At 36.4% G+C, this 19,767-nt stretch overlaps 1 protein-coding gene across 1 annotated transcript in view; it reads left to right on the top strand.

The window, feature by feature from the left end:
• Positions 1-19,767, top strand: part of esam.L (endothelial cell adhesion molecule L homeolog) — a 70,907-nt gene that overhangs the window by 1,519 nt on the left and 49,621 nt on the right. The gene's annotated exons all lie outside the window — the stretch shown is intronic.

Genomic DNA, 19,767 nt, shown 5'->3' on the forward strand with positions numbered 1-19,767 from the left:
AACACTGCACGGGTCATTAGTAATTCTGAAAGACACTTTTTCTTTCATACCTCCTCAGACCAGAGCCATGTTTTATTAATATTCCCAGTGGCCCAAATGAGTGGATCTGAACTGAATTGTCAGAATGCTGAGTCCCCTTTCATATCTAAATATGCCCTATCATCATGCATGAGTTGAGAAGAGACATTGGTAGATTTCATTCAGAGCTTTTTGTACCGGCAATCCAAGGGTATCACAGGGTGATATGCTTACATTTTCCAAAAGAGTCCCTTATATGCACTTGCCAGTAAGGTCAAGATCAGTCTATTGCTTGGCAGTATCACTATATGTATGGCGGAGGAGATTTAAAGGGTGGTTCACCTTCAAGTTTGATATAGACTGGTCAAGTCTAAGCAACTTTTCAGTTGGTCTTTGTTATTTATTTATTTTTTTGATAGTTTTTTACTTTTTTGCCCTTTTCTTTAGACTCTTTCCAGCTTTTAAATGGGGGTCACTGACCCCCATCTAAAAACGCACACTCTATATGGCTACAAATGTATTATTGTTGCTACTTTTTATTGCTCATCTTTCTGTTTAAGCCCTCTCCTATTCATATATCAGTCTCTTATTCAAATCAGTGCATAGTTGCTAGGGTAATTCGGACGCTAGCAACCACATTGCTGAAATTGCAAACTGGAGAACGGCTGAATAAAAAATTAAAAGCAATTGCAAATTGTAACAGATTATCACTCAATAAGGTGAACAACACTTTTAAGAAAGTATGACAAAATTGTAGCCAATGCAGTTACCTTTTGTTTAAGGTGAAATACTGTATGTTTTGCTTTAACTTAAAGCAACCTAAAACTCAAGCCACTCCCATTTTCAAGCCAGCAAAAATTATGCTTTGCATGCTTCTCCAGCTACACTGAAAATTGCTGCATTAAAGGATTCTGTAATATAGTACATGGGCTTACATGACTAATTTGTTTGCGAAAGCCCTGCTCCAGGCACCTTTGGCATGAATAATGTGCAGTCCTCCAGGAGATCAGGACTACTCATGCTCATTACAGTGCCCCCCCAGTGCATTTTGGTTAAGAAATTACATGCCAAAATGCATTAAAAATCACAATGGAACACAATTATGCTAAAATGCTGATCTCAAAGCTCTCGCATACATACATGTTGACATCTGAAATGGCACAGCCCAACCAGATTTCCTTAAGCCTGGGTGTCTTGGATCCCATTTCTACCCTGGTGCTAGTTACTGGGTAGGGCAAGGACTAATTTTATTTTGGAATGAGCACTGTGGGCTTTCTAATAAGAGCTGATGTTTATCATGTTTAGCTCTTAAAATTACTTATGCTTTTTGGACTTGCATGACATTTTCCTAATGGCCAGCCCATGGCTAGCCTTTGAGGAGGTCTTTTCTGTTAAAGGTGAAATTCTCACAGTACCTCATAACTGAAATATAAGTGATATAAAGTGAATAAAGCACCCCCTATTGTAATATATTAGGATGTTATAAGTTACTGAGAAGTTTCATGACCATAAAAAAGCACAAGGCCAAAGGCCTTCTAATATTGTAATATTTTGCAACAAATTATTGTAGGTAGTTCCACTAGGAAGTCCAAGTGGAATTACATACCAGTATAGTGCTTTGGGCTACACTCTACAATCTGCTTGTGGAATTGATGTCAAGGGGAGCACACTAAAATGTCAGTAATGGTGCATTGCACCCCCCTACGATGTAGTGGTAATTTAGTGTGTGCAAAGCAGGTGCAAAATACAAAGAACAGTCCCAATCTGCCATATTTTTGTACCCTGTGGGCACCTACATAAATACATTGCTGCCTACATAAGGCAGCATTGTTTTCATGAGTGGATGGTGGAGGGAGGAACACATGTCCCCACCCATCCCCTAACTTGCATGTCACAAGATATGCAATTTAGGAAGCACCTGCAGGTGCCCAATGGCAGGTACTACTAAAGACAGGGCTGCTGTGCTCTGCACCTTGTGGCAGATTTTTAGTCCACAGCCAGGGACAGAGCAGAACACTGCAGGGGCAGTTGTTAAAGACTCCACCATGTTTTTGTGAGTTTTTTGTGCATATACTGGGCTGAATTTTTGTATTTCAGCTAGATGAAGGGCAGCAGACTAGGTAAAATTGATTGAAGTGTCATTCCACATCCTTTTGACTCTATATACTGTTTTCACCTTTACCAACTAAAGCTGATATCATACAGTTGTATTACCTACAAGTGCTGCTGTGTTGTCTCAGAACATCTCAGTATTCCCTGGATTTGAAAGTGAAGCAGTTGAAACTTTAAGCAACAGTGCCAACTAAAAGAGGAGTTTAATACGGGCTTGACTAGATTCCAGAACTCCACTAGCGTTATTATGACATTAAAAGCAATAATAATTTCACTGGTTTATAATCGCATTTTAGGAGGAACTGTGTCAAGGACGTCCGGTTTGGGTGTACAATTCCGTTTCATGTGGAGACTTCCAGTCTCTCATTTCTAGTGAAAAACTTTGAAAATATTCATATACTGTATAATACATGGATATAAGCAGTGCACTAACCACACTTCAAAATCACTTCTGAGAGTATCTGCATATGTCTTTATAAGCTTATCACCAATATGTAATATTAACCTGGTGTAACGGTTGGCACCCTAAACCCAGAACCAATGCCAAGCACCTTGGTCTTGGCTGATGCTTCTGCCTGTAGCAGCCGCCTTTGGCTTCAAGAGGAGCCCTCAGCTACTCTTAATAACGAGAGGTGCAAGGCGAGGGGTTCTGGGCAGACAAAGGGGCTCAACTGTAAGCGAAAGTCTCTGGGCAGAAGGTCGTGGTACAAGGCGTTAGACAGAATCGTAGTCAGATCAGGCCAGGTCGAGGCAGGCAGAGAGTAAACGTAGTCAGGCAGGCAAGGGTCAAACCAGGAAGTCAATCAGAGGGTTAAGCAGAATTGGAGTCGGTAATCAGGCAAGGGGTCAGGATACAGGAGTTCAGGATCGTCAATAGCCAGGCAGGGGTCAAAACAGGAATCAATCACAGAATAAACAGAAGCTCACAGAAGCAGCAGGAACAAAATCCTATAAAAGGCAGTATGAAAATGAAAAATGTCCCTTTAAATACATTTGAATTTTTGCGCCAATGATAACGCCAGTGCACCTGCGCCTTTAAACCAGGAAGAGGTGCGCGCCCTAAGAAACCGGCACCTGCGGTCAAGACTGGCGCAGCGGCGTCCCTGCTGTCCCCCCACTAGACCACCAGGGTAAGTTGTTACACCTTCCTTCCTAGTGCTCTTATCAGTTAAAATCATTCATGGAGTCTAAGTTCTAATTGCATAATTGTATATGGACAAGAGTCACCATTATGAGGTGTATGGCTGATATTATTTTTGATATTCAAACTAAGTGTAGGTATGTGCAGGTATTGTTGGGGGTTATTTACTAAAATCTGATATCTCATTATTTTAATAAAAATACCAAGCTCCCATCCCTGATTTTGCCTCATTTATCATTAAAACAACTCAAATTAATCGGAAAAAAACACTAAATTTAAAGAAAACCCAAATCGTACGTTTTTTTGGACTTTTTCCTGAATCACTCAATTTTTTTTTTTTTGTCTGAAAACCCCAAAAATTCAAGTTTTTTTTCTCCATGACAAATTAGAATTTTTGCTCCAAACAGCCCAACCAGAAAAATTTGAGTTTTAATAAATAACCCCCATAATGTACATAAATGTGACAATCATGTTGTTTGCTGCATGAATTCACTTGTTCTGTATAGTGTTTCTTAGTCTGATCTGATTTATCTTTCAGGGTCTAATGTAGCTTGCTACAAATAACTAACAAATGGGAAAATCACTGGCACTTTCAACTCAGCAATCCAAAACTATTATTATTAACACCGGCAGCCACCTGTAAAAAAGAATGGCTTCATTACCTCTGGCTATAAGCGTATTTTGCCATTTTATAACTCCTCAGATTACACTAATAGGAGGATTTGTGAGGTATCTTATTTGAGTTCTGTGTCTGGCAGTATATTCTCAAGTATGGGTTGATAATATTCACTATGTGTGTGTTTTTACCCCAAAGTCATAAATGTAATTCATGGATTAAAAAACTTTACACTATGACCTCACTAGAGATTTACTCTCTACTACCTGTACTTGACAGGATTGATTCATTACAGAGCAGAATACAGGCAAACCTCAATTTTACATTCCCGGATTTTAAGTTTTCCTTCATTTTACATTGTTGTTTTGTGGTCCCACCTATATATTATGCATAATACATTTCTTTGATTTTATATTTTCCTGGATTTTACGCCATTCTTTTCTGGTCCCCTGAAAAACGTAAAATATGGTGTAAACTAGTGTAAATAAGTTTATGTATAAATATAATATTAGAGGTTTGTGCACAGAAGGAACATTCTTACTCTGTAGTCAGAAATCCAATTCTGTGTATAAGCCTCTTATTTATTGTTTTTTTGCAGATATAAGTCTCTCTTGTCTTTCCATTTAAAAGAAGGTTAAACCATTTGTTCTGCAACATGCATAAATATTTATATGACCACACATAACCTAGGCTGAATTGGCTTGCTTTTGCATAAAAAAAACAATAAGTGGCATAATAGTTATTTTACTACTTTACAAATTGTAGTGGTGTAGTTATTAATTGTGCTGCCTATACAACTATCACAGCTATCTCTCTCCACCCACACATACATACATAATATATAACATGTGTATATATCTATATATATATATATATCTATATATATATATATATATATATATATATATATATATATATATATATATATATATATATATATATATATATATATATATATATATATATATATTGTTATATAAATAACAACATCTCCCATCTGAATATGGCATCTTCTCTCTGCAATGATTCTCTATCAACCTTTGCACACTAGCTCAACTTGCTACCTTAGAAGATTTAGTAAATCAGCTGAATGCCAGTGAAGAAAGTCCCAAACTGATCGTGACTTCATCCACTATACATTCATGATCTCCTGCTACAACTGCTGAAACTACATTTTGTACTCAGCTGGCATTCATGACATTGCTCTTTCTCTCCCTCTCTAACTCCACCTTATTCCCTTACTGTGTTGGAGTTCTTCAATGCTACTTCTCTAAAGAAACTTATTCAGACATTTAGTCTTCAGTACCGCCTTTATGTTGATGACTGTCAAATCTACCTGTTTATTCCTGACCTCTGTCCTTCTCTCCTTTCCCAAGTTACCGAATACCTTTCTGCTATTTCCTCCTGCATGTCACAACACCACCTGAAACTGAATCTCTCTAAAACATTATTTATTATATTTGCCCCAACATCTTCCTTTGTACCTCAGGTTTCACTCACAGAGTCAGTAACATCAACTTTAATCAACCACAGGTACGCTGCCTAGGAATTATCTTTGACCCCCATCTGTGTTTTACATCACACATTCAAACACCTAAAACAATTATTCCCCTCTTATTATTTCCCACCTTGACTACTGCAACATACTCCTTGCAGGCATTCCAACATATAGTCTTTCGCAACGTCAGTCTGTTCTTAACACTGCTGCTGGACTCTTTCATCTATCTGATTGATACACATCAGTTGCTCCCCTATGCATATCCCTCCACTTGCTCCCAGTCTCCTCTTGAATCAAATTCATATTATTATTAATACTGACGTTTAATGAAGCCACTCTCTAAAAACACACCTCAGGGAAACATATACAATGTATTTTGATTGATCAGACATCAGCTTATAATAAATCAACAATTGTTTTCATATTCCTTATGTTTCAAATGTATCCTAACCCTTTAGATTGCAAGTTCTTGTGTGTAGTGCCCTCATATTGTTACTCTGTATCCTATGTTAAATTATTGGAGGACCCTGTTTATTATAAATTAATATAAATTGCTGTGTAACTTACTTGTGCTATGTATAAATAAACAATTATGATATTTTAATATAATCATGCCCTCAGATATGTAGAATAAATTTCAAATAATGGACCCACTACATCTAAAATGTTGGACAGCACTGAAATACGTAATAATGTATGATAACGCCTATTGTAACAAGGATATTAGAAGTCGCCATTGTGGTCTAGGAATATATAAACACAATTTTTATGCAAGTCATACAACGCTTATGAGAGCTCTGTTAGTCTAATTTTCTAAAGCAGTTTTTACATTATGTCTTATAATGTACAAGTTTCTATAAGTTGTGGCACAAGTGAAATTATTGCGAACAGAATATATATATATATATAATATATAATACCATATAATATAATAATATATAATACCACAATGTGCTGTTTAAAGGATGGATATAATGTACTGTTTAAAGGATGGATACAGGTTATCTTCTGGCTGTTTTTTTTACTTTATTGTTACATCTGAGAAGTTATATAAAGACTTTTATTGCCAGACTATTGGAAATAGAGTATTTAGAGAGTTCAACTGACAATCTTTATTTATAAATGTACACAAAATAGCCAACCTCAGCGTAAGAAATAATTCCACATTCTTTTCTGTTGTGTTAGGCAGCAAAATAAACCTACTCTGTATAAATTACTTATATCTTGTTTCCTTCAGTCTTGCCAGCAAGCAGGCAGATGCCATTTTGTGGATACTTTTATTAAGGCAAGCTTTGCATCATCACAAAATCTATGGGGGACCTAATCCCCATGCCCATGCACAAGCACAATCATAAGCAGTGAGGAGGTAGGGGGAATGTGACGAGTGCACTGACATTTAGGAAGTGCAGAATGAAAAGTGAAAGAATTGCCTGCCATTGTTTCTCTGCCTGAGACATAAAGGGGGGCAGGCAATATTTAATTGACACAGTGGTGTAACAGAAGCAGGACCTGCAGCTCAAGGGGGGCCCAGATGGATTAAAGGGCCCCATAAGGGCCAGGTAAAGGTAATTTCTATATATATTATTTAAACAGGACAACACGTCGATATGATGGGGGCCCTAAACTTAAAGGGGAACTCCATACAAACATAACTTAAGCTTTTTGAAAAGTAAACATAATTTCAAGAAACTTTGCCATATACATGCAGACTTTTCATGATTTTTAATGGTTTGAAACAATTCCCTACGCCTAGCCCCCTGCTCTCCTGCTGATCTGTCTTTGCTGCAGCTGCCTGACTACTGTTACTTTGTATCAGCAGTAATTTGTCCTTAGCCTTGCATCCTCTAAACCCCACAATTCCCTGCACACATTCCTTCAATAAGGAATGGAACATCATAGTGCAATGCATTGTGGGTTATGCAGTTCCTGCATGCTGTCTGTAAGCTGTGGAGAAGTTCTTACAATCATAACATCAGTGTTTAGTCCCTCCTTCCCTGCCAGGATTTCAAATGATGCAGAAAGAGAACTATTAAACAGCTTGATTTCAGCATAGAAAATGGCATTTATTCATACATTTTGAAGAAACAGGTAACTGTGATGGGTATATTAGGGGTTTCTGTGTTATATGGGCCTCTTTATCAAATTTTGGTTTGGAATCAGGAGTTCCCCTTTAATTTGTTGTGGTTCCCAGTAACATCTAAGTACACCACTGAATTGACAGCTGAGATTTTTAAATACCTTTATAACAGTTATGGATTTTTTTATTAAACAAAAGAATTGATTTGTGCTATCTGAATTCTATTTTAGTCCATGTTAGCTGTCTCTGATAACTTATCTATATATTGGGATTGTAAGATTTCTTGCCCTCAATCGGTATACCTTACTAATAGTGACATCTCTAAGCACAATTAAGATGGATTCATTTTACAGGTTATGTTTGTTGTCAGATTATATAGCATTTTCACATATAATTCCGGTCTCTGGAAACAAAATAGAAGATTACTTTATGTTTATCTGTTAATATAAGGAGAGTAACCAACTTTAGGGTCTGAGAACTGTTTGTCCTGACTTTTAATGACTTTTAATGAATCTGACAGTGCTTGCAGGGCTACAAAGTTCTCTGAGGGCAGTGCTCATTAGTACTGTCTGAATTCTATTTTAATCCATTTTAACTGTCTCAGATAATGTATTTTTATTTTAAGATTTCTTAGCAAAATGCACTTTCTTTTCTCTAAGTTTTGGTTGATGATACTTGTGTTTTACTAGCCTATGAGGATGGTTTGAGTCGAAAACTGTGTCACATGAGAAATCACTGACCTTTTAGCATTAAATCAGAAGTAAGGCGATAAACTGGGAGAAGGGAATTTGATTAAAGACTTGAGCCTGCAAACGTCAGATGAGTAATGACCAGCTTAGGCCAGGCAAATGTTTACAGTAACGACATGTTGGGAAGGAAAGTTAATGACAGAGCTAATCTCAAGGATTCCTTTCTACTGCTCACTGATGTCCTCTTATTAAATACTGAAACTTAAGTACTTGACTACCATATATGCTCTGAAATTTCCTGAGCTGTGCTTTTCACAGTTATTTTTATAAGGTCCATAATGTGAATACCAACTACATTGAATTTGCCTTTAAATATGCAATTCCAGTCATGACATTGTATGAAGTGTATGGTCTTTTATTATACATTCAAGCTACTCCTATATTAAGTATTCATTTTGTAATTCTCTATGTTCTTAAAATAGACAATAAATAACATACATTATTATAAACTTCATAAGGTACATAAGGTAATACAGTGTTCATATGTAGATACAATTACTCTCCACAAAAAACATTTTCAGAGAGGCCCGGTCACTTTAAGGTAAGGAGCAACAGGGGAGGGGGGATTTTTATATATATATATTATATATATATATTATATATATATATACAAATATAGAGGAAGCAAGCAGACCCCACTGCCCCCCACACCTTGGCTCTTCTTCCTCTATAGTTATGCCAGTGCTTTGGACTTTACTTCCTATTTTAAAGAGCAGGAAGCTGCTATCTAGGAAGTACAAAGAAGACCATTACTACTTTATAAAAAAAATCTATCATCTATCTACAGCATAAGCCATAATGGGTGCATATAAGTCAAGATGCTTATGTCACTTGGACAGGCTTTGATGGTGCCAATGTGTAGACAAATCTGGCATATATATGGCATATAATAGGCTGTGCCAGAAAAGCTATGAGCTGCATGAATATATGCAGGTTAGGAGTGCAAACAGCACAACTAAGAAAATCTTTTTGAATGAAAATGATGGGTCCAGTGTGGCAGTGTACTGAAAAGATCAGAGATAGGAAGAGAAGAAAGACTGCTTTATGAAAACACAGATTCATACAGTTCAGCCTTTTATTCTACAGTTGCTGTTTATGAAATGTGCATAACATTATGTTCTCAGGTCTCAAGTGCACTAAGAGTCACAAACTTGAGCTCTTAAATGTGCTTCCAAGAAACTCTTGCCCCAATGATCTTTCTACACTCTAATCCTTATTCCAGGTTAAAAATTTGGAGCTCCCTAACTTTTTTGTCTGAATGAGGAATAGCTTGGAGGACAGATATGTAGTGGGAAGGGAAAAGCCTATGTGCCTCTCCACTGCCCCTCATGAATATAGCGCTGCCTGTGGCAGGCAGCACTGTATTCAGGGTGCTACCAGTAAGGCAGGATAAAGAGGGAAAACATGCCTGCTTTTTGCACTTTGCATAGTACTGTGTGTCTTTTTCTTTGTTATGCTAAACAGTGTATGTGCCACATGAAAGTGCATTTTGTTAAATATTTGCTAATCACTTGTCTACATCCCATCCACATGTACTTTATATTTATGTCCTTTCCCCCCCCCCCCAACAGACTTGCTGGATGAATCTGTACTCTCTACTGTTCTGTGTCCTGGCTGGGATGTTTTTTGGTTTGGCTATCCAAATAGCCAGCCAAATGGCATCAATCAATCAATTCAAACAAGCAGAAAGGAACCAGAAAGCAGGCCCACTCCCTACTCCAATCCAAAAGGTAATGACTATAAACTATGAGAGGAGATGAAAATAAATAATATCCTAACTTCCCCTTTAACATAATCACACCTACAGTCAAAATAGGCTTGTTATACAGTGCTGTTGAGATTTAAAAATGGATGTGATAGTGACCTTAGATTGTAATATCCACTGGGGCAGGGTCTGATATATAATCTCTGTAAAATTCTGCAGAATATGTCCGTGCTATATAAATATTAAAGGATTACCATAATAAGTATAATAATAATTAGCTAGTAAATTGGAGGACTTACTCCTTCTTCTATCTAAATTAGCGATCACATCCCCTGCGCCCACGATAGGTATGCCACTGCTGAAAGAGGTGTTTGACATTGTATTTGGCAAGGACATGTGTCTTTTACTTTTGGAATATGCATTTTGCATATATGCTATTACATTAAGGCTCATACATTATTTCTATGTAAAGTATAAATGTTTGCTGTAATATGAAACCTTCTTTTGAATTTGAGTAAAAAAATAGTAATTTGTATACTGATAGCTGATAGAAGCGAGTATTTGAAGACACAGCATTGCTTTCCCTTGGAATTTACATACATAATGTAATCTATCCTGGGACACAGTTTAAAAGGCATTTCTAGGGTCAAAACAGCTAACCCCAGAAACAAATTCAGGCTTTCCCAGCTTCAGAAGTCACTTCCTTTCTCAGTTAAACTAACTGTAGAATTGACCCCACATTGCTGAGATGAATTAGAACATTAATAGTCCTTTTAATTAGAGACTTGTTGTAAATTGTTTTAATGTTAATTGTACTAGCTGAAATTCAAAGTTTTGTTTTCAGATTGATATTTTTTATGAGAATATATAGTTTCTAGTGATAATTACAATATTTTTAATAGATGATTTGTATATTTGGCTTGTTTTCATTTACCATTTTTAGCTTGGTACAGCAGCTACTGTAACTCAGCCAAAATGCACTCCAGAAATGTCACATCATAAGATATTTACTCCCTAGAGGATGTGGCTACTTTTGGCCCAAGGGTCATGAGAAATACATTGGGGGACTTTCTCAACACACATTGCTGTCATATACTTGCTTGGAAATACATACTGGACATGTTAATAAATATTTCATATAAACTGTCAGACCTTCCAATTGTTTTTTATAGTATCTTGAAATAGTAATGCCCATTTGTGATGTATATATGTAGTACAGGGCTTTACAATTTAAAAAAGTCATACTGTTATTCTGAGTTGAAAAAAACCCAGCTGAAAGCATTTGTTTACTACATACTGCTTTGGTAGTGTGTCCGTTATAGAATCGTGAAAAAAACCTTTTTTTTTTTCTTTTTTTTTTTTACGTTTAATTTGTTCTGCAGTGTAACATGGTTTAATCATTTTAATCTTGCAGATCAAAGTAATCAAATGAAATCTGCCTCTATCCCTTAATTCCTAAATAGCTTATGTATTCAGAAAATGATTGCTGAGATACATTTCCTATTGGATTTTCTGGAGTATGTTAAAAATTGAGTCAAATTCTCCACCCTTCTGCATAAAGCAGAGAAAATAGAGTACAGGTATAGGACCTGTTATCCAGAATGATCGGGACCTGGGCTTTTCTGGAAACCACAGATCTTTCCATAATTTGGATCTTCATACCTTAAGTCTACTAGAAAATCATGTAAATATTAAAGAAATCCAATAAGCTTGTTTTACTTCAATTAAGGATTCATTATACAGGTATGGGATCCGTTATCTGAAAACTCTTCATCCAGAAAGCTCCTAATTACAGAAAGGCTGTCTCCCATAGATTTCCTTTTATCCAAATAATCCAATTTTTTAAAATGATAACCTTTTTCTCTGTAATAATAAAACAATACCTTGTACTTGATCCAAACTAAGGGGGAAATTCCCTAAAGGGCGAAGCAACTAACGTTAGCAAAAATTCACCAGCGTGACGTCATTTCAGCACTTCGCAGATTTACTAATGGGCACAGGTGTAAATTCACTAGTGAAGGAGATAGGCTGTAGCTCTACTTCACACTCTAACGCCAGGCGAATTTTCGCTCTAAGTCCCAAAAACGCTGGCGACTTTTTAGTTTTTCAGGGTGATAGGCTACAAAAGATCGTAAATTTTTTATGGGGTACCCGGCTTCCCCCCTACATTTCCTAACATATGGCACATAAACTATACATTGGGCTCATGTGTAGGGCATTATTACAACTCGGTTTTTTTTTTTATTAAGGTTCCCTGGGCTTGTGTAGTGTAATGTATTTGCTACAACAAATACGTCCATTGAAATTTAACTTCCCGCTGTATGGAAATTAGCCAACGCTAAAGCAACTTCGATTTGTTTGCCAAATTAAAGCCGAATTAAAGCTAGAGAAAAATTCATTTTGGCACTTCGCAGATTTACTAATGGGCACAGGTGTAAATTCACTAGCGAAGGAGATAGGCTGTAGCTCTACTTCACACTCTAACGCCAGGCGAATTTTCGCTCTGGCCAATGGACGTAATTAACTAATTCACTAAGATGCGGATTTTAATGAACGTTACCTCTTGCGCCAGACTTGCCTTCACCACTTCAGACCAGGCGAAGTGCGATAGAGTAGATAGGAGTTCCTCAAAAAAAGGTTGACATTTTTTCCAAGTCCCAAAAACGCTGGCGACTTTTTAGTTTTTCAGGGTGATAGTCTACAAAAGATCGTAAATTTTTTCTGGGGTACCCGGCTTCCCCCCTACATTTCCTAACATATGGCACATAAACTATACATTGGGCTCATGTGTAGGGCATTATTACAACTCGATTTTTTTTTTATCAAGGTTCCCTGGGCTTGTGTAGTGTAATGTATTTGCTACAACATATACGTCCATTGAAATTTAACTTCCCGCTGTATGGAAATTAGCCAACGCTAGCGCAACTTCGATTTGTTTGCCGAATTAAAGCTAGAGAAACTTCTTTCGGCACACTGGACGCAACTTCGCATTTTAGTGAATTAGCATTGTCCTGGTGAATTTTGCCTGGCGAAGTGTGGCAATGTGAGCAAAGCCGTCGCTGGCGAATTTCCACAGGTTAGTGATTTTGCCCCTAAGATATTATTAATCCTTAGTGGAATGTGAACCAGCATATTGGGTTTATTTCATGTTTAAATGATTTTCTAGTAGACTTAAAGGAGACCCTGTAGAAAAAAACCCTGTACCCCCCACCCCATGTAGACCCCCTCCCTCCTCCCCCCAGGCTTACTGCCCCCCGGGGAAATGCCCCATACTTTATACTTACCCCTCTTCACAGATTTTGGCAGCGGACTTCACTGCATCCATCTTCCGGCTCCTCTGTAAGCTGACTGGGAGATCAGCAATCTCCCAGTCAGCTTACCGAGGACCCGGAAGATGGATGCCATGAATTCCGCTGCCACGTTATACAGCTGAATTTGGCTAGACCCAGCCATTAAAGGAACAGTTCAGTGTAAAAATAAAAACGGGCTAAAAAGATAGGCTGTGCAAAATAAAAAATGTTTCTCATATAGTTTGTTAGCTAAAAATTGAATCTATAAAGGCTGGAGTGAACAAATGTCTAACATAATTGCCAGAAAGCAACGTCCTGATTTTCCGCTCTCTAACTCTGAGTTAGTCAGCGACTTGAAGGTGGGCCACATGGGACATAACAGTTCGGTGACTTTCCAATTAATCCTCAGCATTAAGCTCAGATTCAAAAGCAAACAGTTATGATCCATGTGGCCCCCCTCAAGTCACTGATTGGTTGTTGCCTGGTAACCATTCAGTGGAAACCATTAGAGTAAAGTAGTGTTCTCGTTATTATGTTAAACATCCAGTTACTCCAGCCTTTATGCATTACATTTTTGGCTAACTAACTATACTAGAAACATCCAAGTTTTCAATTTTATTTTTGAGTCAAAAATCTATTTTTCGGGTTAAAAAAAACTTTTTTTTGAGTTTTTTTTAAAAAAAAAACAGAATTTTTCCAGATCTAATATACCTTGACCCTGGAAATAGTTAGAATCCGAAAATACACCATCTAAAACCTTTCAAGGTGTCAGTGGCAGAGGCCCCTTGAACCATATGAAGATGTTAATAGCCTTCATGATGTTCGAGGTTTTTTTTCGGAAAACTATATCAACTCGAGTTTTCGGGTTGGTAACCTGAACTCGCTGATTCAAGTTTTTTCCATTCGAGTTTTTTCATAAATTAGAAACCGTCCCAGTTGTGAGTTAATTAGAGTTAAGGTAAGGTATAAAAAACTCTATGATAAACTCTTTGATAAATAACCCCCTTAGTAAAAATTAATTAACCCTCGATATTCGACTAGGAATTAAAATCCTTCGACTTCGAATATCGAAGTCGAAGGATTTAGCGCAAATACTGCGATCTTACGATCGAAGGATTATTCCTTCGATCGAACGATTAAATCCTTCGAATCGAACGATTTGAAGGATTTTAATCCAACGATCGAAGGAATATCCTTCGATCTAAAAAATTTAGGAAAGCCTATGGGGACCTTCCCCATAGGCTAACATTGACTTCGGTAGCTTTTAGCTGCCGAACTAGGGGGTCGAAGTTTTTTTAAAAGAGACAGTACTTAGACTATCGAATGGTCGAATAGTCGAACGATTTTTAGTTCGAATCCTTCGATTCGAGTCGTAGTCGTAGGTCGAAGTAGCCCATTCGATGGTCGAAGTAGCCCAAAAAAAACTTCGAAATTCGAAGTTTTTTAACTTCGAATCCTTCACTCGAAGTTATTGAATCGGCCCCTAAGAGTTTGTGAGTTTAGTTGTGGTTTCAAAAAACTTTAAAACCACTAAAATCAGATTTGATAATTAGGACTCCATGTATTAGAAGTAAACTATATGCATTTTAGCATTTTTATTGATAGAATTGTGCATTACCTTTTTCTTCTTCTTTGAGTGACATATAAGCAAATACTTTTTACATGCATTTGAAGACTTTCTAGCATTAGAGCTCAAGGGCATTTAGCAGCCTGGATTTTAATATACCTCTATTTGACTACAGGTTGGGTTATAAGTAATTCAGTTATTTTGACTGACCCACTTTTACAGTGGGCAAATCTTTTACATGGCTTGTTAAGTCCCTTCAGGCCTGGAGTTGGGCAACCCTGGCTCAGAAAATGTATAAAAATAAACATGTGTAATTTAATTGCTCATTCTGGGAGATATGACCAAAATATATGGTTAAATTATTCTGTGTTGGCTGGCACTTATGGCAGCGTCCAAAGCTTACCTACTGGAGTTGTGTGCTGACTTGGGTTGTGGGAAACGTCATCTGCCCAAGCATGAATTTTTATGGATTGGCTGCCTTTTGCTCACTACCTGGATATGTTTACAGCCTTTGTGCACATCACTATATTTTCATTCTAGCATGCAAATAAAATATTCTCCTAGTTTGTTTTCTTTATATACTTTAATCTATTATTCCATCTATTTTGCCTCTTTGTTCTCATATAATAGGGAAAGGCCATGAAATAGGCCAAAAGTTTAGCAGCATGAGGGCCCACTGACACTTTGACGCACTTGGAGTTTTCCTGGTATCCCGATGGGCCAGTCCGACACTGGGGTAGACTTTACAGATAACTCATGCAGAATTTACTAAAATAATCACACTATTATATCAACAAATGTTTTAAAAGTTTTTATGGTTTGAAAAATTGGAGCAAGTGCTGATTGCCTTGGTCTTCCTGCAGTCTTAAACTGCTCAGCACCTATTACTTTTTCTAATAGAAAAGTATTTCCACTTCAAACACTTTTTTCAGTTGAGTTGTTTTCAGATAGTTCACCAGAAATAAAGATTTTTTCCAACTACTTTCTATTTTCTATCTGCGACTTTTATTGAAGTGTAAAGTTTTATTTTTCACCTTCTTATGTCATTCTAAAGCAGCTCTGGGAGGGGGTTGCTGACTCTGTAACTTTAAATTGATACATTAAGGGGCTGATTTACTAAGGTTTGAATGGTAAATTCAATTTCGAATTTTTTGGAATTTTTTTTTTTTGGTCAAAACTCACAAATTCGAATTAGAACCACCAACTTGAATTTGAATGTGAGATTTATCACATCTGGACCCTGGATACAGTTGTATTTTAGCTATTCTCCACCTAAAACCTGCCAAATTCATGTTGAAGTAAATGGTCCCTTGAACTATTTGAAGATAGTAGTTATGAGTAAAATTTTTGCCACGTTTCGCTGGGCCCCATAGACTCCAATGGGAGAAAAAAAATTGACATGTGTCAATAATTCAAAATTCAAATTCGATTTGAGTTTTTCGAGTCGAGACTATTCGATCGAATTTTAGACAAATTTATTAGAGTTTTAAAAAATCAACATAACTCTAAAATTCAATTCTAAAATGATACATTTCTTTCGTTTGTCCTGAATCCCTGAGTTTAATTAAAGGCAGCTGTTACAATTCATACAATAGTTGCTATTTTAGAGATACTGCTGAGAAATGTATCAAATAATGTATCAGATTATGACAGTTTACAATCTGCACCTGGATTTCTGAGCTGTCAGACTGAAACACCAGAGACAGGAATATTAAACTTTTAACTTAAATTTTGGAAAAACAGTAAAAAATAAAAGATGGAAAGCTATTAAAAAAAAAAAGTCTTTATTTCTGGAGAATAATCTGAAAACAGCTCAACTGAAAAAAGTGATTGGAAGGCGAACAACCCCTTTAAGATCTTAAGATAAAACAAATTACAATTATGGGAAACCATATCCGACATATCCGACATATCCGACAAACCCATTTATCCAAAAAGCTCAGATGTACAGGAAGCCTATCCCCCATAAAGTCTATTTTAAGCTAATCATTTTAATTCTTAAAAATGTTTTCCATATTCTTTTTAATAATAAAACAGTATGTGTACTTGAGCCTAAATTGCATGAATTCATATTGGTGGAAAAAAAATCCTATTTAGCAGACCTAAGGTATGGAGATCCAAATTACAGCAAAATTCCCAGGTCCCAAGTATTCTGGATAATAGATCCTATACCTGTACTTGATTTAAATAAATTTACATGGTACTAGTAGATAGTAGTAATACAGTCATTGATAAAAATGATAAAGTATTGCTGAAAAAGAGGTAATAATTTACAGGATACGCAGTATAGATGAAAGTATAGCTGAAAGAGGTCGATATATGTTCATTTATTATGTAAGATTGTGTCAAAGACCTCATGGCCTAAAAGGTTTCTTTTTTCAAAGCTCTATTTTTAAATTGTACTTTGTACTTAGTAAAGTCCACTGAGGTTAAACTATACAAATAGTTAAAAGGAGGCGCTTCATAGGTAGGAATAATTTACTCTCAATAAATCAGTTAATGATTACCTTTATTAGAAACAAAACCAAACTGAAAACTCAAAAATATTTGATTATTTTTAGATATTGGGGTTCTTAGTTACTTTTTGTCAGTTGGGTTGTGATAAGCAAGTTATGTTTGTAAACCAAGCAGTTAGTATCCAGAATTAATATAAAATCTGGGAATCATGGAAACAGGTAAGTAGACATATAAACAGTTTTTAAATATTTTAATTTATGAAAATTTGTAAATTCTGATGGATGATCAGCAGTTCTGGTTTCTCACAGTTAAAAATACTTTCCTGGAAATTGTACTGACAGCCACAAAAGTGTTAAAGGATTTTGATATTTATCAAAGCAGATTCATTTGTCAGTTCAGCACAGCAGCAGCAGCAGCAATGAACTCTAACAAGTCACTCCATGAACATTAGGGATGCAGCGAATCCGGGATTGGGCCAGGATTCTGCCTTTTTTTGCAAATTAGGAGAGGGGAAGGAAATCGTGTGACGTTTTGTCACAAAACAAGGAAGTTAAAAATAGTTTTCACCTTTCCACCCCTAATTTGCATATGCAAATTAGGATTTGGTTTGGTGTTGGCCGAATCTTTCTCAAAGGATTTGGGGGTTCGGCTAAATCCAAAATAGAGGATTCGGTGCATCCCTATTAAGCATGAATCAGTACGGCATCAAAATGAATGTAATGCATTAAGTACACTAAGTAGAAACCGTTGTTAAAAAAATAACGATCTATAATAAGTCAGCCTTATTGTGTGTGACAGCTATTGTGCTGGTTGATTCAAGCAGAAAATCTGAAATGTTTTTCATAGACTCTTCTGCATGTCACTTGTGAATACACTATATCCATTTGAAATGATGTAAGCAGAGGTGGTACTTCTGCCATACTGTCGTGGCAGCCCTTGTAGAGAGACTTACACTAGATATATTTCCACTAAAATTGTACAAGATCACTGTTAAAACAATAAATTACAAAGCATATATAAAATTTTTCACTAAATAACCATTTATTATTAGCATGCAGGATAGGGTTGCCACCTGGCCGGTAAAATGATGGTTGATCCCAATGTTATTAATAGGGGAAAAAAGATAAATATATAGGAAGGACAGGATTTTTTTCCAGTAAAGGTGGCAACGCTAATGCAGGACAGTGTCCCTGATTTAAGCGGGGTATGTGGCACTTTGGATGATGGTGCAGAACATTTGGCTATACAATGGCCAAGTGCCCTTGTACTGGCCCAGACTGCTTGTTTGACTAATGCCAACATATCCTTAATAAGAAGAACAGTTGTGTTATTTTGTATTTACCATTATTATCATCAATAGTACAAGTATTTCTGATCAGAATCTTCTGATTTTAAGTAGGTTTCTATCAGAATTCAGACTGGCTCTGAATGTATGACAGATATTAACCAGTAAATAAAATAATTGCCCTAATTTTCTTGCTTTATCTAAGATGTACGAGTCCAACTCACTTGCTACCCATTAATTATTTTACCAATTGATATTAGATTTAGAGGCCCATTAATCAAAGTCCAAATTTATCTAATTTTCTGAAAACTGCTCCGACCATATCCGCACATGATTTTTCCCCTTATCAATACATTTTCCCGAAAATTCCCGAAATTTCGAAAATTGTCCAAAAATTTGAATCGTACAGGACCTATTATCCAGAATACATGGGACTAGGGGATTTTTGGATAATGGATCTTTCTGTAATTTGGATCTTCATACCTTAAATCTACTAGAAAATCATGTAAACATGAAATAAACCCAATAGGCTGGTTTTGCGTCCAATAAGGATTAATTATATTTTAGTTGGGATTAAGTACAAGGTACCATTTTATTATTATAGAGAAAAAGGAAATTATTTTAAAAAATTTGGGTTGTTTGATTATAATGGAGTCTATGGGAGATGGCCTTTCCGTAATTCGGAACTTTCTGGATAACGGGTCTCTGGATAACGCATCCCATACCTGTACTAATTTTCTGTCCAAAAAATCTGATTTTTTTTTTTCTAATTTTTGCCCGAAAACAACTAAATCTTTGGATTTTTGCACAAAACCCAGTGCAGATCAGGATATCTTCAGGACTTCTCCCATTGACTTATATACAATCTCGGCAAGTCTGAGACTTTTTCCATCCTCGGGGGATAATAAATCCTGAAAAATTTGAGGTTTTTTTTCAAAAAAAATTTGGATTTTTCGGGTTTTTGGCATTCAGACTTACCCCCATAGTTTTATCTTCGTTTTCCCCTGCTGTTTCATGTAGCCTAATGCTGTGCTGATGATTTCAGACAAATAATGTGGTTGAATGTAAAATATATAATCATTACATTGTTTTTCCATTTTTCTAAATCAGTAGATTGGCTTTTTTTCTTTTATTGAGTGGCCTGCATGGGCTTAATATATGGCTTTAAAAGCCACCATGACTGTCTGAAATAAGGTCACAAATAAGATTTGGTCACTAATTCTAAGCTAATGTGATCCTTCTGGCCCATAAA

This window comes from Xenopus laevis, chromosome 7L (assembly GCF_017654675.1).
Source record: "Xenopus laevis strain J_2021 chromosome 7L, Xenopus_laevis_v10.1, whole genome shotgun sequence".
NCBI classification, from domain to species: Eukaryota; Metazoa; Chordata; class Amphibia; order Anura; family Pipidae; genus Xenopus; species Xenopus laevis.